This window comes from Salvelinus sp. IW2-2015, unplaced genomic scaffold (genome assembly GCF_002910315.2).
Source record: "Salvelinus sp. IW2-2015 unplaced genomic scaffold, ASM291031v2 Un_scaffold2915, whole genome shotgun sequence".
Taxonomy (NCBI): Eukaryota; Metazoa; Chordata; class Actinopteri; order Salmoniformes; family Salmonidae; genus Salvelinus; species Salvelinus sp. IW2-2015.
Window position 1 is genome coordinate 43,148 of NW_019944213.1, and position 15,943 is coordinate 59,090.

General features: G+C 43.2%; 1 pseudogene; it reads left to right on the forward strand.

The window, feature by feature from the left end:
- Positions 1 to 12,742: 12,742 nt before the first annotated feature.
- Positions 12,743 to 15,943, forward strand: part of LOC112074982 (ectodysplasin-A-like) — an 8,348-nt pseudogene continuing 5,147 nt past the window's right edge.

Consider the following 15,943-nt stretch of genomic DNA (forward strand, 5'->3'; position numbering starts at 1 on the left):
CCACTATGCAGTGGCCTGTAGGCCTGGCGTGTGGAGGGGACCGAGGAAGCCACAGCATCGTGGCCTGAAGGCTGGTGTGGGGACCGGAGGGAAGGCCACTGCTTTCGTGGCCTGCTAGCTTGACGTGTGAGGACTCGAGAAGCCTACTGCATTCAGTGGACTGTAGGCGTCGTGTGGAGGACCGGACAGCACCTGCATCAGTTGCGCTCTGAGGCTGCGTGGGGAGGATGGACATGCATAGTGGCGAGGCTGCGTTTAAGGATCCGAGGAGCCACTGCATATGGCTGTAGGCTGCGGTGTGAAGGCACCGGAGGAAGCCACTGCACAGTGGCCCTAGTAGGCTGCGTGTGGAGGACGGAGGAAGCCACTGAATCAGATGGCCTGTTAGGTGCGTGTGAGGACTCGGAGTGAAGCCACTGCATTCACGTGGCCTGCGCGCTGCGTGTGGAGGACGGAGGAAGCCCTGCATTCTGCCTGTAGGCTGCGTGTGGAAGGCCGGGAAGCCACGTCATCAGTGGGCTGTTAGGGCTAGCGTGTCGGTAGGCGGAGACAGCACTAGCATCAGTGGCCTGTGGCTGCGTGTGAGGACCGGAGGAAGCCACCTGCATCAGTGGGCTGGTATGGCTGTCGTGTTGGAGGTTACGGGAGGAAGCACTGCCATCAGTGGCACTGTAGCTGCGTGTGGAGGAACCGGAGGAAGCCACTGCATCAGTGGCCTGTATGGCTCGCATTGTGGAGTACCGGAGGAAGCCACTGCATTCAGGTGGGCTCTGTTAGGCTGGCGTGTGAGGACCGGAGAAGCCAACTGCATCAGTGGACTCTGTAGGCTTGCTGTGAGTACCGCGAAGCATCGATAGTGACGACCGGAGATGCTAAATGTTTTATGTTCATTAACGGCTTCAATCTACCGGTGAACCGACAGTTATTTGTTGACAATCTCCCATGCTGACACATGGCCGCCGCAGACCTAGTTTAGATCACTTTCTCCTTTGTTTCTCCTGGCTGAAGTTGGGGTTAGGGGTCGCGTCCCAAGTGAAACCTGTATAGTGCATTATTTTTGTTGGACCCTGGATCAAATGTAGTGCACTGTAATGGGAATAGGGTGCCATTTGGGACAAGTTAAGCGTTAGAACTGATCCAGGGATCTGATTCTCTCTGTTCCAGGAGTCGTCGTAAAACCAAAAAGAAGAGATTCCAAGGTAGGAGTATCTCTCTGTTTTGAACAACGTTTTACACACATTATTACATAACTTATTGTTTGTACCGAACGTTTTACAACACATTATTACGTAACTTATTGTTGTACCGAACGTTTTACAACACATTATTACATAACTTATTGTGTGTACCGAACGTTTTACAACACATTATTACGTAACTTATTGTTGTACCGAACGTTTTACAACACATTATTACGTAACTTATTGTTGTACCGAACGTTTTACAACACATTATTACGTACTTATTGTTGTACCGAACGTTTTACAACACATTATTACGTAACTTATTGTTGTACCGAACGTTTTACAACAATTTTACTAACTTATTGTTGTACCGAACGTTTTACAACACCATTATTACGTAACTTATTGTTGTACCGAACGTTTTACAACACATTATTACGTAACTTATTGTTGTACCGAACGTTTTAACACATTATTACGTAACTTAGGTGTTGTACCGAACGTTTTACAACACATTATTACGTAACTTATTGTTGTACCGAACGTTTTACAACACATTATTACGTAACTTATGTTGTACCGAACGTTTTACAACACATTATTACGTAACTTATTGTTGTACCGAACGTTTTACAAACCATTATTACGTAACTTATTGTTGTACCAAACGTTTTACAACACATTATTACTAACTTATTGTTGTACCGAACAACGATGAAGGGTGGGAGTAACGCTGTGCTCCTAAAGACTGATGAGAAATGATCTACCGTATGTGATGTGTGTTGGTCTACTAAACTGTATTGAAGGTTGAGGTTAGGTTGAGCTCCAGCGACTGACTAGATGTTATGTGATGTGTGTTGCAGCCTGCTGTGGTGCATCTACAAGGACAGGAAACCACCATACAGGTAAGGAGGGTAAGTGTCCATTGTAGATATACCTTTTGCGTGGTATTATCTACATTCAATACTGTAGGTGTAAATTTACTCTTGTTCAGAGGTGCTCTGGGTGTTTACTATGGTTGTTTTGACTGCCTTTCCCCCATGAATGATTGATTGATTGATTGATTGATGTCTTTGTCTAGAACCTGTCTGAAGGTGTTTTGAGGAACTGGAAGATGGTGTCGATCCACCACCGTGCTTCAAGATGCACTCTCGCTCGGGAAACTGGAGGTCCTACTAGGTGGCATCTACTTCATATATAGTCAGGTAGAAGTGAGTAGTGACTACTACAATAATACTACAACCTTACTACATTACTATATTACTACTTACAGTCTCTACCTACTTCATATATAGTCAGTAGAAGTGAGTAGTGACTACTACAATATCTACAACTTACTATATATACTACTACAGTCTGTAGATACTTCATATATAGTCAGGTAGAAGTGAGTAGTGACTACTACAACTAATACTACAAACTTTACTATATACTACTACAGTCTATTGTAGTACTTCATATATAGTCAGGAGAAGTGAGTAGTGACTACACATAATACTACAACTTTACTACATATATCTACTACTACAGTCTGTAGATACTTCATATATAGTAGTCAGGTAGAAGTGAGTAAGTGACTACTATCATTAAATGATCTACAATTCTCAATTAATCTCTTACAACTACCTTCTTAGTAATACATGATTAGCTCTACTTCTAAAATTACTACAACAATATATTATTACTAATTTATCATACTATTTACGTATCATATTTTATATTATGTATATCTACAACATTGTTTACAGTATATCTACGAGTATGCTCACTGTGTACTATAGTTAAGTACTAAACTGTACTTATGGTTCTAACGTATCTACTAACACACTGTACTATAAACTGCTAAGAAGTACTGACAACGTTACTTGACAGACTGCGTATACTTAGTATATCGTACATACGTTAGTGAATTACCTAATACCATGACTTATAGTAATTTATGAACTACGTACACATACTATGTACTTACTATGATTACTTCTACTAATATTATCTTATCTAAGCTTTGAATTATCTAGATTCGGTTTGTGCACATGATTGGTAACAACAGGGTTAGACTAACAGTGAAAATGCATTAATTATGGGTCCTTTTCACATGCAAGATTTAAGATAATTACTGACACAGGAATAACTTAATAACGAGTAAAATTAACACGGCATCTATCAGGGAGTAGCAATAAGCTATATTCATGAAGAGTATGAAATAACAGAAATTACATGTACTAAATTTTATGGGTTACTGTCTTATTTAATTGATAAAATTGTTTTTCCATCATCAATTTTACACACAAGTACTCCATACATGACATCACAATACTACATAATGACAAACAATACCAATGACATCACAATACTCCATAATGATCACACACAATACCCCATATGACATCACTAACATACCCCCATATGAACATCAAATTACTTCCATATGACATCACAATACTCCATTAATTGAACACAATACCCCATTATTGAACATCACAATACTCCCATAATGCAAATCCCATACATCCACTACATAATGAACACCAATCCCATGACATCACAACTACCCCATATGAAAAAGCTAAACACGTTATAGAATCTAACTACAAACAATAGGCACGCATTACTCCGCCATTAACCAAAGAACGTTTCAATTTACTAAAGGCAGCATGACCCCATCTAAGATTCACCTTTACTCAGTTACCTTTGTTGAAGCACCTTCGCAGCGATTACAGAGCCTCAGTCTTCTTGGGTACTGCACGCTACAAGGCTTGGCCCTGTATTTGGGAGTTTCTCCCATTCTTCTACTGCAGGATCCCCTCAGGCCTTGTCAGGTTGGTCGGGGAGCGTCGCTGCACAGCTACTTTTCAGGTCTCTCCCAGAGATGTTCGTCGGGGTTCAAGTCCAGGCTCTGGCTGGCACCTCAAGGACATTCAGAAGACTTTATCCCAACGGCCCACTCCTGCATTGTTGTCTTGCTGTGTGCCTTTAGGGTTGTTGTCCTGTCTGGAAGGTGAAACCGTTCTGCCCAGTCTGAGGTCCTAAGCGCATCTGGAGAAGTTTTTTCCAAGGATCTCTCTGTACTTGTTCTGTTCATCTTTTCCACGGTCCTGATAGTCTCCCACGTCCCTGCTGCTGAAAAACATCCCCACAGCATTGATCTGCACCACCATGCTTCACAGTGCGGATGGTGCCAGGTTTCCTTCCAGACATGACACTTGGCATTCAGGTCAAAGAGTTCATCTTTGGTTTCATCAGACCAGGAGTTTGTTTCTCTTGGTCTTGAGAGTCTTCAGGTGCCTTTCGGCAAAACTCCAAGCATGCTGTCATTTACTTTTACTGAGGAGTGGCTTCTGTCTGGCCTCTACCATTAAAGGCCTGATTGGTGGTAGCTACAGAGATGGGTTTGTTCCTTCTGAAGGTCTCCCATCTCCACAGAGGAACTCTGGACCTCTGTCAGAGGGACCATACGGGTTTCTTGGTCACCTCCCGACAAGGGCCTTCTCCCCGATGCGCAGTTTGGCCGGGCGGCAGTTCCAGAGAGTCTCGATGGTTCCAAACTTCTTCCATTTAGAATCGATGGAGGCCACTGTGTTCTTGGCGACCTTTCAATGCTGGCAGAAATGTTTTTGTACCCTTCCCGACTGTGCCTCGACACAATCCGTCTCGAGCTTCTACGGGGACATTACTTCGCCTCATGGCTTGGTTGTTGCTCTGACGTGCACTAGTCAACTGTGGGACCTTATATAGACAGGCGTGTGCCTTTCCAATCATGTACACATCAATTGGAATTTACCACAGGGGGACTCCAAGTTGTAGACATCTCAAGGATGAATCAGTGGAACAGGATTCAACCTGAACTCCATTTCGAGTCTTAGCAAGGGTCTGAAATACTGTAGTGTGTGTGCGTGGGCTGTATGTGTGTACTGTGTGTACGTGGTGTGTGTGTTAGCTGTGTGTGGGGTGCGTTACACTGAGTTTACCAAAATATTAAGACACCTGCTCTGTCCATGACAGGACTGACCAGGTTGATACCAGGTGAAGCGTATTGATCCTTATTGATGTCACCTGTTAAAATCCACTCCAATCAGTTTAGATGAAGGGGAGGAGCGGGGTAAGAGGATGTTTAAACCTTGAGACAGGGGATTGTTGTATGTGTTGCATCAGAGGGAAATGGGCGGAAAAGATTGAACTGCCTTTAACAGGGTCTGAGAGTAAGGTGCCGACGCACCGGTATTGAGTGACTTAAGAACTGCAACGCTGGCTGGCGTTTTTCCTCTCAAACAGTTTTCTCTGGTGTTTTAGAATGGTCCACCACCAAAGGACATCCAGCCAACTTGACACAACTGTGGAAGCAAGTGGAGTCAACATGGGCCAGCATCCCTGTGGAAGGCTTTCGATTACCTTGTTAGGTTCCATGTCCTGACGATTGAGCTGTTCTGAGGGCAAAAGGGAGTTGCAACTCAATATTTTGAAAATGTTCTCCCGTAATGTTTTGTGGTATGTAGTGTGTGATGATGAATACTTGGTGTACTATTGATACTTACCACTGGCCCTCTCTCCTCTTCCTCCTCTACCTGACCCTTCTCTCCATCTTCCTCCTCTACCGTGAACCCCTCTCTCTCACCTTCCTCTACCCTACCTCTGTTCCCCAGCTGTACTATCGTACTTTACCCTGACCCTCTTCCTTATTCTTCCGTCACCTGACCCTCTCTCCTCATTCCTGCCTCTACTTGGACCTCTCTCCCTCTTACCTCCTCTACAGACCCTCTCTCCTTTCTCCTCTACTTGACCCTCTCTCCTCTTCTTCCTCTATGACCCTTTTCCTCTTCTCTCTACCTGACCCTCGTCTCCTTACTCTCTACCCTACCTCTGCCAGTTGTTTCATCTTCTCTTTCTCCTTCTCTCCCTCTGTTCCCCAGGTGTACTATCTCAACTTCGCGAGACATCGCAGCTACGAGGTGATGGTAGACTCACCCCTTCCGCGTTTGTACCTGCAGATTGGAGACCGTGACAGAGGAAAGTTCAAACGTGCTAACGGCGGGGGTAAGCCTGCTGAGGGCGGGACAAAGACTCCATCAAGGCTGGTCTATGATGACACGCTGTCAGCATTGACCAAATCATACTAGTTCCTGGGGAAAGCGTCGGTGGGGATTCCCACCTGACCATGACCAATCATACTACGATTCCTGGGAAGCGTCAGGCTAGGGGATTCCCCCTGACATGACCATTCATACTCCTTCCTGGGGAGCGTCAGGCTGGGGGCTTCCCCTGACCACTGACCAATCGGCAAACTTCTCCCTGAGCCAAATCCACACCCCTTCTGGGACTTTTCGACAATTCATACTACGTTCCTGGGACGTGTCAAGTGGGGGATTTCCCCCTGGCCAATACGGCACCAGCTTCCTTGGGGCCCCTGACTTAATAACCTCCTTCCTGGCGTCCAAGACCCAATCACACTACGCTTCCTTTTGGAGCGTCCGCTGGGGGGAGATCCCACATCAGGACATCACTAAGTATAAATCAACTTCTTTCTCCACTATAAAAAGCATCCTAGACATTATCTCATAATCGTTTAGACTCAAATTTTTAGTTTCACAGTGGGACATTTGTATAAAACTTTGTCTCTGAACATTTGCAACATTTGTTTCAAATTCAGATTGGATTCTTTCCATCATGTCCATAGTAACGAACGTGTGGGAGTTCGACGACAGAGACAGGACAGGCAGAAGACAGCAGGACAGACAGGACAGACAGACAGCGTTTCTCAGCAGTCGGAAATCATGAATCGGCATCTTTTATATTTTATACAAAGACATGTCAATGAAAAAGGTCAAATGAACAAAGTGCAGCTGGTTCTCAGTCTTTCCAGCTTCAGTTGAAGTGATTGTGCTTGCTGTGTTGTTGGCTGTGTTGTTGGCCTGCTGTATGTTGGCTGTGTTAGTTGACTGATTGTTATTAGGCTGTGTTGTTGGCTGTGTTGTTGGCTGTGTTGTTGGACTGTGTTTGTTGGCTGTGTTGTTGGCTGTATTGTTGAACTGTGTTGTGACTGTGTTTGGGCTGTGATTGATGGGCTGTGTTGTTGGCTGTGTTGATTGGCTGTGTTGCTTGGACTGTGTTGTTGGCTGTGTGTTGGCTGTGTTGTTGACTGTTTGTTGTTGGCTCGTGTTGTTGGGATGTGCTGACTGTGTTTTGCTGTGTTGTTAGGCTGTGTTGTATGGGCTGTGTTGTTGGCTGTGGGTTGTGGCTTGTTGTTGATGGCTGTTGTTGTTGGCTGTAGTTGTTGGCTGTGTTGGATTGGTGTTGATTGCTGTGTTGTTGGCTGTGTTGTTGGCTGTGTTGTTGGCTAGTGTTGTTGGCTGTGTTTGTTGCTGTGTTGTTGACTGTTAGTTGTTGGCCGTGTTGTTGACTGTGTTGTTGACTGTGTTGTTGGCTGTGTGTTGGGCTGTGTTGTGGGCTGTGTTGTTGGCTGTGTTGTCTGGCTGTGATGTTGGCTTGTTGTTGACTGTGTTGTTGGCCGTGTTGTTGGACTGTGTTGATTGGCTGTGTTGTTGGCTGTGTTGGTTGGCCGTGTTGTGGCCGTGTGTTGGCCGTGTTGTTTGGCGTATTGTTGACTGTTGTTGTTGGCCGTGTTGTTGGCCGTGTGATTGCCGTGTTGTTGGCCGTGTTCGTTGCTTGTGTTGTTGGCTGTGGTGGGCTGTGTTGTTGAGCCGTTGTTTGTTGGCCGTGTTGTTGGCTGTGTTGTTGACTTGTATTGTTGAAGTTTGTTGGCTGTGTTGTGGCTGTGTTGTTGACTGTGTTTGCTTGGCCGTGCTTGTTGGCTGTGTTGTTGGCTTGTGTTGTTGGCTGTGTGTTGGGCTGTTTGTTGGCTCGTGTTGTTGGCTGTGTTGTGGCCTGTTGTTGGCTCGTGTTGCTTGGCTGTGTTTGTGCACTGTGTTGTTGACTGTGTCTGTTGGCCTGTTGTTGCGCTGTGTTGTTGGCTGTTGTTGTTTGGTGTGTTGTTGGACCAATGTGTTGTTGGCTAGCTCCTCTGAACAACAGTGTCCTGACGCCTCATTACTCATTATATGGATGTATCAAATAAATGTCACTAGAAACAGCGTTCAACAAATAGCAAATGCAGCTACTTTGTTCGTTATTCTGGCTCCCTGTTTGACGTGACTGTAAATTAGCACGTAGTGGCTAGCTAGCAAGCAAAGGATTAGACGTTGCCAGCCAGTATGGCAATGGAAACATTTATAACAAACGGACTGTCCATTGTACAGGAAAGACTGAACCGAATGGTCCGTCATAGATTACAGAAAACGGGACTGGGATGAGTCCTAGTAGCAGAACAAAAAACGGAACGACTGGGCACTCTCTGCAAACCGAACCGATAAAACGAACGACCAGCTGGCTCGGGTAGCACCCTTAAAAACACCGGCTTCTCAGGCCTAACACCGTGTCAATATATCCATTTCAAACACGGACTTCTCGGCATTATCACTTACATCATCTTCGTCTCTGTTTCGAGCACCGATTGGTAGGTTAGTTTGGAGAGGCTTTACGCACAAAATATTGTTGATTTAATAAAAAAATTGTGGTTTGATTTCATCCTGAAGTTGTCATGTTTTAAGTTACAACTCTAACAAAAATGTTGAACAGTAGTTCCGTAAACCTACCCTGATCTCCACTAATCATTGGAACTGTAAATAGGGGTTGACAGTAGTCCTATAAATCTACCCTTTGATCCTCACTAATATTGGCAAACTGTATAGGGGTTTGAACAGTAGTCCTATAAATCTACCTGATCCTCCACTAATCATGGAACTGACTAAATAGGGTTGAACATAGACACTTAATCTACCCTGATCCTCACTAATATGGAAAACTGTACTGGGGTTAAACAGTAGTCTAGTAAATCTTACCCTGATTCCTCACTAATCATGGAGCTGTAATAGGGGTTAAACAGTAATCCTTATAAATTCATACCCTGAATCCTCACTAATCATGGATCTGTAAATAGGGTTATACAGTATCCTATAAATCCTACCTGGATCCTCACTAATTCATGGATCTGGTAATAGGGTTAAACAGTAGTCCTGTAATTCTACCCTGATCACTCACTAATCATGATCTGTAATAGGGTTAAACAGTCAAGTCCTGTAATACGTACCCTGAGTCCTCACTAATCATGAGAACTGTATAGGGGATTAAAACAGTAGTCCTGTAAATCTACCCTGATCCTCACTAACTGTAACTGTAATAGGGTTAACAGTAGTCCTCGTAAATCTACCCTGATCCTCACTAATCAGTGAACTGTAATAGGGGTTTAAACGCAGTTCCTATAAATCTACCCTGATCCTCCTATCATTGGAGCTGATAATTAGGGGATGAAACATAGTTCATACTAAATTCACCCTGATCCTCACTAATCATGGAACTGTAATTCACCGTCAAGTAAGTGAACGATCACACGCTCCGTTTAACCTGGCTACGTGTGGTCTGAGTTCCAAACGATTCAAAAGACTACATGTCCCAAATTATTACACACGTTAGTCTGATGAGATCTAAGTAATGCTTAGCGACCGTCGGGCACAACTAACCTCACAGACATGACAGGGAGGAAAGGTGCTATGGACTGCAATTTGATCTAAACGTAAGTCAAATGAAAGAAACTAAAAACCACTAAAACTGTTATAAAATGTTAATGTGGGTATACAACTGACGGTGTTCCTGATAATAGTTACATTTTATTACAAATAATAGAGAAATTGCCGGGCATATATTGAACATTCTAAAGAGCGAACATTCAACTGGCAGGTTCACCTTACAGAAGAAGCCTGTAGCTCGGGTTCAAGCCTTACAGAAAGAGCTGGTAGCTCGGGGTTCAGGCCTTACAGAAGAAGCTTGTAGCTCGGTTCGCCTTAACAGAGAAGCCTCTGTAGCTCGGGTTGCTTACAGAAGGCCTTGTAGCTGGGTTCACTTTACCAGAAAGAAGCCTGTAGCTTCGGGTTCAGCCTTACAGAAAGAACCTGTTAGCTCTGGTTCAGCCTTACAGAAAGAAGCCTGTAGCTCGGGTCAGCGCTTACAGAAAGAAGCCTTGTAGCTCGGGTTCAGCCTTACAGAAGAAGCCTGTAGCTCGGTTCAGCTTCAGACAGAACCTGTAGCCTCGGGTTCAGCCTTACAGAAAGGCCTGTAGCTCGGAGTTCAGCCTTCAGAAAGAAGGCCTGTAGCTCGGGTTCGCCTTACAGAGAAGCCTGAGCTCGGGTTCAGCCTGACAGTAAAAGAGCCTGGTAAGCTCGGGTTCAGCCTTCCAGGAAAGAAGCCTGTACCTCGCGGTTCAGCCTTACGAAAGAAGCTGTTAGCTCGGGTTTCAGCCTTACAGAAGACGCCTGTTAGCGCGGGTTCAGCCTTACAGAAAGAAGCCTGCTACGCTCGGGCTTCAGCCTTACAGAAGAACGGCCTGTAGCTCGGGTTCAGCCTATACAGAAAGAAGCCTGTAACTCGGGTTCACCTTACAGAAGAAGCCTGTAGCTCGGGTTCAGCCTTACAGAAGAAGCATGTAGCTTCGGGTTCAGCCTTACAAGAAAGAAGCCTGTAGCTCGGGTTGTCAGCCTTACAGAAAGAAGCCTGTTAGCTCGGGTATCAGCCTTACGAAAGAAGCCGGTAAGCTCGGGTTTCGCCTTACAGAAAGAAGCCTGTAGCTCAGGGTTCAGCCTTCAGAAAGACAGCCTGTAGCTCGGTGTTTCAGCCTTACAGTTCCATGAGTCGTGAGGTCAGGCGTAGTTATATACTGTGTGTATTAACAGTAGTTATAAACTACTGTGTGTCTTAACAAATGTGTTATTACAAGTGGGGCAAAAAAGTACTTTGTCAGCCACCAATTGTGCAAGTTACTCCCACTTGGCCTTGAATTTTCAATCATAAGTACACTTCACCAGACAGACAAAAATTAGGAAAAAAATCCAGAAAATCACATTGTAGGATTTTTAATGATTTATTGCAAATTATGGTGGAAAATAAGTATTTGGTCAATAAACCAAAAGTTATTCTCAATACCTTTGTTTACTATACCCTTTGTTGGCAATGACAGAGGTCAAACAGTTTTCTTGTAAAGTTCTTCACATGGTTTTCACACACTGTTGCTGTATTTTGGCCCATTCCCATGCAGATCTCCTCTAGAGCAGTTGATGTTTTGGGGTGTTGCTGGGCAACACAGACTTTCACACCCCCCAAGGATTTTCTATGGGGTTGAGACTCTGGAGGACTGGCTGGCCAACTCCAGGACCTTTTGAAATAGCTGCTTACGAAGCCACTCCGTTCGGTTGCCCGGCGGTGTGTTTGGGATCATTGTCATGCTAGAAAGGACCCAGCCACGTTTCATCTTCAATGCCCTGGTGATGGAAGGAGGTTTTTCATTCAAAATCTATGATACATGGCCCCCATCTCATTCTTTCCTATTTACACGGTCAGTTCGTCTGGTCCCTTTGCAGAAAAACAGCCCCAAAGCAGTGATGGTTCCACACCCCATGCTTCACAGTAGGTATGGTGTTCTTTTGGATGCAACTCAGCATTCTTTAGTCCTCCCAAACCGACGCAGTTGAGTTTTTACCAAAAAGTTACTTATTTTGTTTCATTGACCATATGACATTCTCCCAATCTTCTTCTGATCATCCATGCTCTCTAGCAAACTTCAGACGGGCCTGGAACTGTACTGGCTTAGCAGCGGAGGACACGTCTGGCCCTGCAGGATTTTGAGTTCCTTGGCGGCGTAGTGTGTTACTGATGGTAGGCTTTGTTCGTTGGTCCCAGCTCTCTTGCAGGTCATTCACTAGGTCCCCCCGTGTGGGTTCTGGGATTTTTTGCTCACCCTTCTTGTGATCATTTTGACCCCACGGGTGTGAGTCTTGCGTGGAAGCCCACAGATCTGAGGAGATTATCAGTGGTTTTGGTATGTCTTCACATTTCCTAATAATTGCTTCCCACAGTTGATTTCTTCAAAACCAGCTGCCTACCTATTTGCAGATCCAGTCTTCCCGCCTGTGCAGGTCTACAATTGTGTTTTGGTGTCTTTACAGCATCTTTGGTCTATGGCCATAGTGGATAGTTTGGAGTGTGACTGTTTGAGGTTGTGGACAGGTGTCTTTATACTGATAACAAGTTCAAACAGGTGCCATTATAACAGGTACGACGTGGGCAGGGAGCCTCTTAAAGAAAGCAAGGTTACAGGTCTGGTGAGAGCCAGAAATTTCTTGCTGTTTGTAGGTGACCAAATACTTATTTTCCACCATTATTTGCAACTAATTCATTTAAAAAAAATCCTACAAATGTGATTTTTCTGGATTCTTTTTTCTCATTTTTCTGTATAGTTGAAGTGTACCTATTGATGAATTACAGGGCTCTCTCATCTTTTTAGTGGGAGAACCTTTGCTGAATTGGTGGCTGACTAAATAACTTTTTGCCCCACGGTACATTTACTGTGTGTATTACAATGTAGTATAACACTTACTGTGTGTATTAACAATGTATTATACATTACGTGTGTATTAACAGTGTAGTTTATACACACTGCGTTTGACACAGGCTGCATCATGTCACACATGCAGCGAGTAAACAGCATATCATTCTGTTATTATGTTGTTCTAGTTACCGTATCAACGAGTACACATTGAAGTAATTCAGTTCATATTTTATATGTCTCCTGTACTACAGTTATGTATATTACATGGGATGTTATTCTGTAAAAGAAATGAAGATCGACGTCATAAAAATTTTCCTAAAGACTGATGAGAAATGATCTACCGTATGTGATGTGTGTTGGTCTACTAAACTGTATTGAAGGTTGAGGTTAGGTTGAGCTCCAGTCGACTGACTAGATTTATGTGATGTGTGTTGCAGCCTGCTGTGGTGCATCTACAAGGACAGGAAACCACCATACAGGTTAAGGAGGGTAAGTGTCCATTGTAGATATACCTTTTGCGTGGTATTATCTACATTCAATACTGTAGGTGTAAATTTACTCTTGTTCAGAGGTGCTCTGGGTGTTTACTATGGTTGTTTTGACTGCCTTTCCCCCATGAATGATTGATTGATTGATTGATTGATGTCTTTGTCTAGACCTGTCTGAAGGTGTTTTGAGGAACTGGAAGATGGTGTCGATCCACCACCGTGTCTTCAAGATGCACTCTCGCTCCGGAGAACTGGAGGTCCTACTAGGTGGCATCTACTTCATATATAGTCAGGTAGAAGTGAGTAGTGACTACTACAATAATACTACAACTCTACTACATTACTATATACTACTACAGTCTCTACCTACNTTACTATATACTACTACAGTCTGTAGATACTTCATATATAGTCAGGTAGAAGTGAGTAGTGACTACTACAATAATACTACAATTCTACAATAATCTTACAACTACCCTACAGTAATACTATAGCTCTACTACAATAATACTACAACTATACTATATTACTAAATACTACTACAGTATCTATCTATTTTATATATAGTAATACTACAAATGTACTACGGTAATACTACAGTAATGCTACAACTGTACTATAGTAATACTACAACTGTACTATGGTAATACTACAACTGTACTATAGTAATACTACAACTGTAATACTACAACTACTACAGTAATACTACAGCTGTACTATAGTAATACTACAACAGTACTATAGTAATACTAGAACTACTACAGTAATACTACAACTGTACTATAGTAATACTACAACTACTATGTAATACTACAACTCTACTAATACTAGAATTTCATTTGTCACATGATTGGTAAACAACAGGTGTAGACTAACAGTGAAATGCTTAATTATGGGTCCTTTTCCAACAATGCAGAGTTTAAGATAAATAGTGACACAAGGAATAACTAATAACGAGTAAATATAACACGGCWATATACAGGGAGTAGAAAATAACATGGCTATATACAGGAAGTAGAAAATWACATGGCTATATACATTTTATGTTACTGTCTTATTCTAAAATTGATAAAATTGTTTTTCCATCATCAATTTACACACAATACTCCATAATGACATCACAATACTACATAATGACAACACAATACCCCATATGACATCACAATACTCCATAATGAACACAGCTGTACTTAGTAATACTACAACAGTACTATAGTAATACTAGAACTACTCAGTAATACTACAACTGTACTATAGTAATACTACAACTACTATGTAATACTACAACTCTACTTAATACTAGAATTTCATTTGTCACATGATTGGTAAACAACAGGTGTAGACTAACAGTGAAATGCTTAATTATGGGTCCTTTTCCAACATTGCAGAGTTTAAGATAAATAGTGACACAAGAAATAACTAATAACGAGTAAATTTAACACGGCATATTACAGGGAGTAGAAAATAAATGGCTATATACAGGAAGTAGAAAATACATGGCTATATACATTTTATGTTACTGTCTTATTCTAAAATTGTAAAATTGTTTTTTCCATCATCAATTTACACACATACTCCATAATGACATCACATACTCATAATGACAACACAATACCCATATGACATCACAATACTCCATAATGATCACACACAATACCCCATATTGACATCACAATACCATAATGACATCACAATACTCATATGACATCAAATACTCCAATACCACATAATACACACAATACTCCATAATGACATCAACCCCATATGACATCCATACTCCATATGACACACATACCCATATGACACACAATACCCATATGACATCAAATACTCCAATGATCACAACAATACCCATATGCATCACAATACCCTATGACAAAAGCAAAAAACGTTTTTAGAAATTTTAAACTTTAAAAAAGGCAGCTTGACCCACATTTACATAAGTATTCAGACCTTTTACTCAGTACTTTGTTGAAGCACCTTCGGCAGCGATTACAGCCTCAAGTCTTCTTGGGTATGACGCTACAAGCTTGGAACCTGTATTTGGGGAGTTTCTCCATTCTTCTCTGCAGATCCCCTCAGGCTCTGTCAGGTTGGTCGGGAGCGTCGCTGCACGCTATTTTCAGGTCTCTCCAGAGATGTTCGGTCGGTTCAAGTCCAGGCTCTGGTCGGGCACCTAAGGACATTCAGAGACTTATCCCAAGCCACTCCTGCATTGTCTTGGCTGTGTGCTTAGGGTTGTTGTCCTGTTGGAAGGTGAACCTTCGCCCCAGTCTGAGGTCCTAAGCGCTCTGGAGAAGGTTTTTATCAAGGATCTCTCTGTACTTTGTTCTGTTCATCTTTTTCCACGGTCCTGACTAGTCTCCAGTCCCTGCTGCTGAAAAACATCCCCACAGCATGATGCTGCCACCACCATGCTTCACAGTAGGGATGGTGCCAGGTTTCCTCCAGACATGACCACTTGGCATTCAGGTCAAAGAGTTCCAATCTTGGTTTCATCAGACCAGAGAGTCTTGTTTCTCTTGGTCTGAGAGTCTTCAGGTGCCTTTGCAAACTCCAAGCATGCTGTATTTACCTTTTACTGAGGAGTGGCTTCTGTCTGGCCACTTACCATAAAGGCCTGATTGGTGGAGTGCTAGAGATGGTTGTCCTTCTGGAAGGTTCTCCCATCTCCACAGAGGAACTCTGGACCTCTGTCAGAGGACCATCGGGTTCTTGGTCACCTCCCTGACAAGGCCTTCTCCCCGATTGCTCAGTTTGGCGGGCGGCCAGTTCGGAAGAGTTCGTGGTTCCAAACTTCTTCCATTTAAGAATGATGGAGGCCACTGTGTTCTTGGGACCCT